General features: G+C 37.0%; 1 protein-coding gene across 1 annotated transcript in view; it reads left to right on the top strand.

Annotated features, from left to right (window-relative positions):
• Positions 1 to 634: 634 nt before the first annotated feature.
• The window catches only part of LOC145690387 (uncharacterized), a 354253-nt gene continuing 345834 nt past the window's right edge, over positions 635 to 9053 (top strand). Inside the window, exon 1 of the mRNA XM_081765222.1 lies at positions 635 to 720. The gene's annotated coding sequence lies outside the window, so the exon portion shown is untranslated. The remainder of the gene's footprint in view (positions 721 to 9053) is intronic.

Here is a 9053-nt window from a genome sequence, read left to right as displayed (position 1 = left end):
TATATTTCAGCTATATGTCATATACGTTCATCTGTATGTGAGATCCCTACCGTCTATGTACAGTTCTTTCTTTCATGCGGAAAGTATGTATAGATGGAACACTTATACCGAAAGTACTATAAAACATACGTTTTCAGTTATATGTTTGCTTGAGTACGTTACATAATATAGTCTTACATTAAATCCAAACAAGTACAGGATATATTCATATAACCTACGGTTTTACGTACGCCACCTACGTTTTTTCTCGGTGTAAGAATGAAGAAAGTTGTGATCGTGCACACAGTGAATTCGAAATTTCAACGGATTTCTACGTTCCACGGACTTACATGTCACGAACGTTATTTTTGAATTCCACCCATCAGCTCATCACAACACAAACTGTTCGGTGTACCAAATCCACATTTTAAACTTTCTGTTTTGTATAAGATTCACTATATACAATGGTTGGATTTTTAGTAATGGCAACACTGTTATACATATACTAGGGAACAAACCAATGCATTATAATTCATAGCAGCGGTAGGTTAGATGCCGATCCTCCCTCACAGCACATGAACTTGCCTGCCCTCCCTTCATGTGCGCTCAGCGGCAGCAGTTAGAAAGCATTTCTGAGTGAGTGCTCGTGGACTACAGTCACGCTGTTTGAGTGCTCCCGGAATACAGTCATGTTTACGAAGCAAGATCAGAGGAGCTGTTTGAAAATTGAATGCGCTAAAGGTAGGAATTGCAAAATAGTGCTAAGAAGTATTTATTTATTTATTTATTTGCCATCAACACAACAGGCATAAGCGCAATTATAGTGTTGGTGTATTACGTAATACATTTACAATAGTTTTCTTAAACATAGAGTTCATATTGCAGATGTCAATTTCTTTGTGTTTGATACATATTTTGTTATAAGTAGAACACATTCTCCAAATTGGTGATTTCAATAATACGTTGGTACTTGCTTTTTTGCAATAAAACAGACCAGAGTTATTAGCACGAGTTTTAAGTGTCGGGACATGAAAATTTAATGTTGATATGAGATCCGTACAATTAAATTCGTTTTGTACTATTTTATGGAGAAAAATCAAATCTGTCACATTTCGCCTTTGCTCAAGTGTCGGGATACAGAAGTTGTCTATTAATGTTAGATAATTTTCATAATATGGATAGATTCCAGTTGTCTTGTACATCAGGTATTTGATAAATTTAGATTGGACCTTTTCCACTTGGTGTCTGTATTGCTGTTGTGATGGGTTCCAAATCACAGCAGCATATTCCAGTTTTGATCGGACATAGGCATAATACATTTTTGTTAGTGTAGTACTATTGTTAAATTCCTTTCCAGTTCTAATTATGAACCCTAACATCTTGAGAGATTCGTTAACTATGTTCTCTATATGGTTATTAAATGTTAGTTTCGTATCAAATATAACTCCAAGATCTTTGACTGAATTTAATCTATTTAGTAAGATCTGATTCATTGAGTAATCAAACTCTATTTGACTTTTGTTTCTGGTAAACGATAAAATGTTACATTTGTTTATGTTTACATTAAGTTTGTTAAGAGAACACCAATTAGCAATATTTTCCATGTCACGTTGTAAATCGAGACAGTCATGGATGGTCTTTATCCTACCGTATATTTTGAGGTCATCAGCAAAAAGCAATTTGTTACTTAATAATATATGATCAGGGAGATCGTTAATGAATAAAAGGAACAATAACGGACCTAGATTAGAGCCTTGGGGAATTCCAGAATGTGCAATATAATCAGATGATTTATATTTCTTGTAGATAACAGTTTGTTTACGATTATTTAAATATGATGAAAAGAACTTGATCAAGGGAGAAGAGAAATTATATTCGCCTAGCTTATGTAATAGTACCTTGTGATTGACTCTGTCAAATGCTTTTTCAAAATCTATATATATTACATCAACCTGACATCCTACATCTAACGAATTTGCTATAAAGTCTGTGATAAGTGCAAGGTTTGTTGTTGTTGATTTGTGTGGGATAAAGCCATGTTGATAAGGTAAGATTACGGGTTGGATGTGGTCAATTATCCGTCGGTATAAGATTTGTTCAAATACCTTTGCAAAAGTAGGTAAAATTGATATAGGCCGGTAGTTATTTATTTCGTGTTTATCATTGGTTTTTGGTATTGGGCAAACTATAGATGATTTCCATTTATCCGAAAAAACGCATGTCTTTAAAGCGAGATTGAATGCAATCCTTAGCGGATATGTAAACGCATCTATACAACCTTTTATGATATATGGAGGTATTCCATCAGGGCCAACAGCAGTTCTGGGCTTTAATTTTTTGATTGCCATTACTACTTCAGATTGAGTGATTTCCTCAATGGTAAGTGACTTTAGTTTGTTACTTACATAAGTTAATAAATTGTTCGTAGGAATGTCAGTGAAACCTGTATCTGGCACATATACTGACGAGAAATACTGTGCAAAAGCATTGGCTATTTCATTATTATGATAAAGTTCGCGTCCCTCATAATTTAATTTCCCCCCAAGAAGATGCTTAGTCTTATTTTTTATAAAGTTCCACAATTCATTAGCATTGTTATTAATGTTATTTTCAGAATCTTGTATGAACGCTCTGTATGCCAGCTTAATTTCTTTCTTTATTTCCCTACGCAATTCATTGAATTTATTGAGATAATTTACTTCTTTATTACATTTGTATTTTTTATGATACCTTGCTTTAGTTTTGATTTTTTTGATAATTTCATGTGTAAACCAGCACGGATAAGCTGTTCTTGAGTTGTTTTTAAGTGGCACGCACTTCTCAAATACACTATAAATAGTTGCAAGATATTTGCGGTACAAGTGCAATAAAATACTGTGCAGTAGCAAGGTGGGTCAAAACCTTTAATGACGGACGACAAACTGTCACAGACATGTATCGCTCCGCCCATCCTGCTGTAAGTGAAGATTTGGAGAACGTGAACGCGTTAGTGCTAGCGGATTGAAACGCAATGATTCGTCAATTGGCCACGGATAAAGGACTAGCGCATTCGAGTTTGCTGACAATTCTGAAAAAGAACCTGGGACTGCGTAAAATAGCCTCAAGCTGTGTTCCACATGACCTGACTGAACAACGCAAGTGGCTGCGGTATGTCGCCGGAAAACACTTAGAGGAATATCAATGTAAAGGACATGCCTTCTTACGACGGATCATTGCTATTGATAAGACCTGGGCCAGAGCGTATGAACCACAGCTGAAACGGCAATCAAATGACTGGCATCGTCCTGGGTCACCGAGAAAAACAACAGTTCGGAATACCCCAACCAATGTGAAAGCTATACTCATCATTGCATACGACAGGGATATGTCATCATAAACATACCGTTAATGCAGAATTTTTACTACTGCAATTTTTCTGCAAAACAATCTGCGAGCGTCTGTAAGACGAAAAAGACACTTTGGTAGATAGTTAGACCCTAATCCCAACTGGGATGTTATCATATCACTTTTATTACAATACATGTACTAAAGAGGGAGAGGAGGTCCAAGTTTTTACGAAAAGTTGAGTATCTCACATGTCGTTCAACTTAGGGAGAGAAATTCAGTATATTAACTCTTTATTAAAAATAAACAGAATGTGTTCTAGCAGTTTTTAAATTTCTCTTCTATGGGGGAGACTTTGTATATATGGGAAATTGGTAGTGGGTTGATTTGTAAAACTAATCAAAAACGATCGATATTAGTTAAGAAAGAAATAAGAAACAATTATTAATTGAGACACAAAAAATACAGTCTCAATAAATTAGAAAGCAGTGGTATCATATATCCACTACTTTCTAATATAATAATTTTTGAATCTTATCTTTATTATATGGAGCCTTCTCAGCACAAGGCACTAAGATATAAGGTTGCGAGAAATATATATATACAAAATGTGTACTGTAAGTTTAATTACATGGAAGTCTTAAGTTTACACTGTATACTTAATTATAAGATGGAAAACTTTACATCTTTTTTCACATTTACTTTTGTCCACTACATCTTGATTTGAGACTTTCAAATTTCATCCTATTTTCCACTGAAAAGTATCTGTAATTTAGCAAGGAAATAATTATATATAATATTTCAAATTCATCATAATTTTACTCATGACAAATACTTTACCCATTTTATATTGTAAAGGTCAGATCCACCTTATTGTAACAGAGCGGTGCTTGAGCGATTGACCGTCAAACTCCGATTAGTGATAATTTCACAGCATTGTTTAATTGCAAGTGTAAACTCTTTAGTCAGTAGACAGGTGGACGTGGATCATGGGTTAAAGTTGATTACGATGGTTTTTGATTGGTAGTGGGTCAGAGTGCGTCACGTTAGGTAGTGGGACATATTGGGTCACGGTTTGTCGAAATGGGTCATGGTGGATGGTGGATCACAGTGGGTCATGGTCACGATGGGTGATGGGTCAATAGGTTTTGGGTCAATATTTCATTGACGACATCATCTGAACAGTGATAAGAAATAACGAATTGAAGCAAGCATCATTCCTTTTGATCACTGTTCAGATATTTTCTCCTTTATATATTTTCCTTGGAACAACGTAAACATGATAGTTTAACTAATTAAGGTTGCTTGAGATTCCGCCATCACTTTTTCAAGCTTGACGTATTATAAGAAAAGTAACAATGTAATGTAGTGCCTTTCTTTGCTAAACAAACGCATGTTTAATTAGATGCGTAAACGCGGTCTCAATTAATGTGGATAATCAACACTCTTGCATTTGCTGTCACTACTGGAAGTAAGATTTCTTTATAGATTAATTGGTACTTTAGGCTTCAAGACTTTTACTTGCCTCTTGATGTGACACTCGTCAATGAGCACGTAAGGTTGTAATGAAAAATGAGACTGAATTAAATTGCTCCTTACGAAATAACAGTCTGAAAGAGGTTTGATTTAAAGAGGGTGAGTGTCAAGAAAAAAAAAAGTAGATTTTGTTGTGGAGGATGATAGATAAATATAAAAGTTCGTAGTAAAGCTATACGTATACGGGTAAAATATTTAAGAGGATGACAGTAGTTTCAAGAAGAAAAAAAATATGAAGTTTGTTTACAGGGTGTCCAAAAAGTTCCGTATCATAAATGAGAGCACATTTGTTCAATGTGCCCTCTGTTGTATTCTACCCATGTTTTGAAGCGGAATGGTAAAGGATGAAAATATGGGGGGGAGAAGGAATTTGGGCAAATTGCTTCTCTTATATATCCTTTGTTTTCGTGCAAAGATGAGCCCAGTCGCGAATCTATACGCTGCATTACAACAGAGATTAACCGTACTCCCAGAAAGCGTAGTTCATCGAACTCAAAGTAAGCCTCGGACTCCTTGACGATCAATACAGTTTGCCTGAAATCTAGTGTTCAAGTAGTTTAGTATGAGCAAGACGTAGTGTGCTAGGGCACAAACTTGCATGAACCATGCTTTCTTTATATGTTCTAATAAAAAAGTGCAATATTCTTATCCATGTTCAAGAAATGACCACACAATACTAGTTTGTTTTCACGATCGTGGGGAAGGAAAAGTCGCAGCTTAAATGGATGTAGTTTTCCTTTGGGTTATCGTGAATGGCTGAGCGTCTTGTCTTATCCTCCTGTCCTTCCTTCATTTTCAAATACCGTATTTACGCAATCCTAAAACGCACATTTTTAATTATTTTTCAGCCCCCAAATCGAGGTGTGTCTTACATTCGAGTTTGCAAGTTTAGGCCTACATTTTGCACTGTCAGTAAGGCCCAATTTACAGCAGAAAACGGTTGAGTTTTGCCGGAGATAGCTAATGTCGTTAGTCATGATTCTGTGAAAAATTTGTACTAGGAATACCCACATTTTCCGAAAATGGGAAATTGTTTTATCCGGAAATTGGAAACTGAAAACGGAAGACGAAAAATTTTCATTGTGTTTTCACATGTTTATTTATCTTTTTCGTTCTTAAAAGTCAATGCCGAGTAGTTTTTTTTCGTCTCACATTTGAGGGCGTTTTAGACTCGCGTAAATACGGTATCTAAAATGTCCTGCAACCCGCTTTAATTGAAACCTACGCTTGAAACTACTAAACTTTTATTCTTATGAACTTTTAGTTGAGATGCATATTCAACAATTTTTCTATGGCCACGGACTTTCACTCCAACGAAACTACGTTGGGAACATCGGAAACACTTAATATATACAGAAGTGAACATAATGTTTAAAATTGTAAAAATTTTGTTTTCATACATTTTCACCGCAAATTCAGTTTTACCAATTTCTTGTATATTAGGGCACTTTTGAAGTATTCTGTAGATATATACATGAAAGTCAACGCTTTATTTTTACATAACAGAAAATTACATTTGAAGAAAAAAGCGCCATACAGTTTACCTCAGTTGCATATTCACCCATTTAAAGGAAAGTAAACGTTTTATTTTAAAAGAACTGAACACTGTTTGAAACTGAAAGAAATGTTTTCAAACCTCAGATGTTGTTACATTTAACCCATTTCAGGAATTTTGAAGAAATTTTAAAGTAACATGTATACAGGGTGTATCAGATCACCCGTCCCAGGCTTTTCTTTTCGGCTCGTAGTGCACGTATACACTTCAAACAACAAATGGTGATGCTTTCATATTTGGTTCTTCAACTAAGTCAAACTAGCTTTAGGTATACTTATTATGATAATGCCATTAGGCGATCAGCTAACTGCTTCACATGTCATTTGATACATAGATTTGGTGTCCCAAATACTTCTCTGCAACACAGACTGTCACAGCGAAAGCAAGGAATGAAATTACCTGTTACGCGTAAGTTAGGAGTTGAGAAAATACTTTTCCCGATATGTATGGAAAAGAGCTGAAATGCCGTGCGAAACAGTTAGCTTATCGTTTAATGTCATCATCACGGTAAGAATACCTGAAGCTAGTTTGACTTAGCTGAAGAACTAAATATCAATGACAGGTTCAACAAAGATAAACAGAGTGCTGTGAAAGGTTTTTATACGAGTTTAAGAAGTGACTTCCCAATTTATTTGTTAGAACACCTGTGTCTACAAGTATATTGAAATCTTTGAGTTTTATTTCCCACGCTTATGCCGGCTAGGCTAAGAGAGACGGCAATGATGAGAAATGAATGAAATGGTGGAATCAAGAATGTGGGAGAAAACGGAAGAACCCGGAGGAAACCCACACACACTTTTTTTGTCAACCACAAAGGTCACTTGTCGGAGCTGTGATCGAACCAATAACTCTATGCAGTAGAGGTGAACGCTCTACCACTGAGCCACAGCGACCCGTAAGTATATCGTGAACAACAACTTTCAATAAGGAACAAATTGCAAAGTTCTATACAAATTAGTGCACACTGATGAACAAATGTTCTTTTCCACCATCACGAATACTGAACGCTCATGAGATTGGTGTATCGTGTGTTCATGTTAATCCCAAAGTGATATGTGAAAAACGGAAACGAGTTCCGGGCAAGTTGACGTCGGGCTAGGGTTGCCAGACGTCCCGATTTTCAATGAAAGAATTAACTGTCCCGAAAAGGCTTTCAGGACGCCTGTTTTCGCTCTTCAGATTGAAAAAGAAATCAGCCCGCAAGAACTAGTATGTCTCACCTGAAAACGGAAGGTAGTATTTCTGACTCAAATGATGATGCAACAAAGAAAAGAGTATCTCTTCAATCATAAATGGGAGGGTGTGTCCTAATTGGCGCAATACTTAGGGCCTGTTAAACACAAAAGCTCGGAATTCGGAATAAGGGACCCAGGCAGCTCTCCCGTTACCTCTCCACATTTTTTACACATGCTTTGTGGGGTTTCATTTGTGATAACTGTATATAAAAAGAATGAACGGGAAAATCATAAGTAGCTACTAATCTGGAAAAGACAGGTATAATCGATTCTTACCAGATGAGTAGGAACCGTGATCTTAATGGCTATATAGCGTGAGATTGGTTTCCCCTGTTTTTCACTTACAAAATCTGGCAATCCTACGTCGGCTGAAAAAGGTCGGAATATAACATTGATATTCTGCTTGAGTGCTACTGGTTAGTTTGTTCTACCCCTCTTCATAGTCGTATTTCCGCGCCAGAGAATGAGTGAGGGACTGTTTGTTGATGCTCCACCTGAGAGTATTGCTGTAGCACAAAGTACTGATTGGATAACGAGTGATAATTTTTTTAAACTTCGTTGCAACACTGTGATATTCTGTCATCCTTCCCCTCACATCCCAGTTCTGCTAATTGTTGATGAACATGGCAGCCATAAAGAACTGAAAGTGATTAAATATGCAAGAGATCACAGAATTCACTGCTCAGTACTCCTCGACATATCACTCACAAGACTCAACTCATTGATAGGTGTTTTATGAAACCATTTCAGACGCGTACAATGATGCTTGTTCACTGTGGGTGCGCAAGAATGCTGGAGTAAAGACATCCGAATACGATGTAGCGCATCTTGTTTCAGAGGCATACCAAAAGGTATGTCACATGGACGCAGCTCTCAACCGATTTGCCTTCACCAGAATATATTCACTGAACCCTCAGATATTCACATACACTGACTATCTGTCCGCAAACGTACAGGAGTATCCGATCGGCCCTTTGTGTGCAAAGGATTGGGCACGTCCATCCTCACCACAACAAACGTCTGCAGATCAGGCGCCATGTTCAGGATAAACGGTCTCCCGACATCCTTGATGCAGTCCTTATGGTTCCCCAAATCTCAACAGGACGATTAGCTACGGATGCTGCTATGAGCCACATTATGATTTGGAGGACTCTGCACAATAATGCGTTAAATCTTTATCATGTTCGTCTGCACCAAAAATTCCGAGAACAAGATTTCCATAACCATCTGGAGTTTTGTCATGGGTGAGCGCCAGGAACTCATGTTTCACCAGAACATTCTGTGTACGGATGAGGCGACCTTCAAGATTAATGTAGGTCAACGTACACAATGCTCACTACTAGTCCAGCGAGAATGCTCACTGAGTACCTGAAGTTGACAATCAACATATCTGGAGTCTAATGTCTGGTGTGGTATAGTGGGAG

Source organism: Thermobia domestica, chromosome 7 (genome assembly GCF_964235325.1).
Source record: "Thermobia domestica chromosome 7, izTheDome1.hap1.1, whole genome shotgun sequence".
In the NCBI taxonomy this organism is placed as follows: Eukaryota; Metazoa; Arthropoda; class Insecta; order Zygentoma; family Lepismatidae; genus Thermobia; species Thermobia domestica.
The sequence above is the reverse complement of the archived record's forward strand: the minus strand, read 5'-3'. Positions and strand labels throughout refer to the sequence as shown.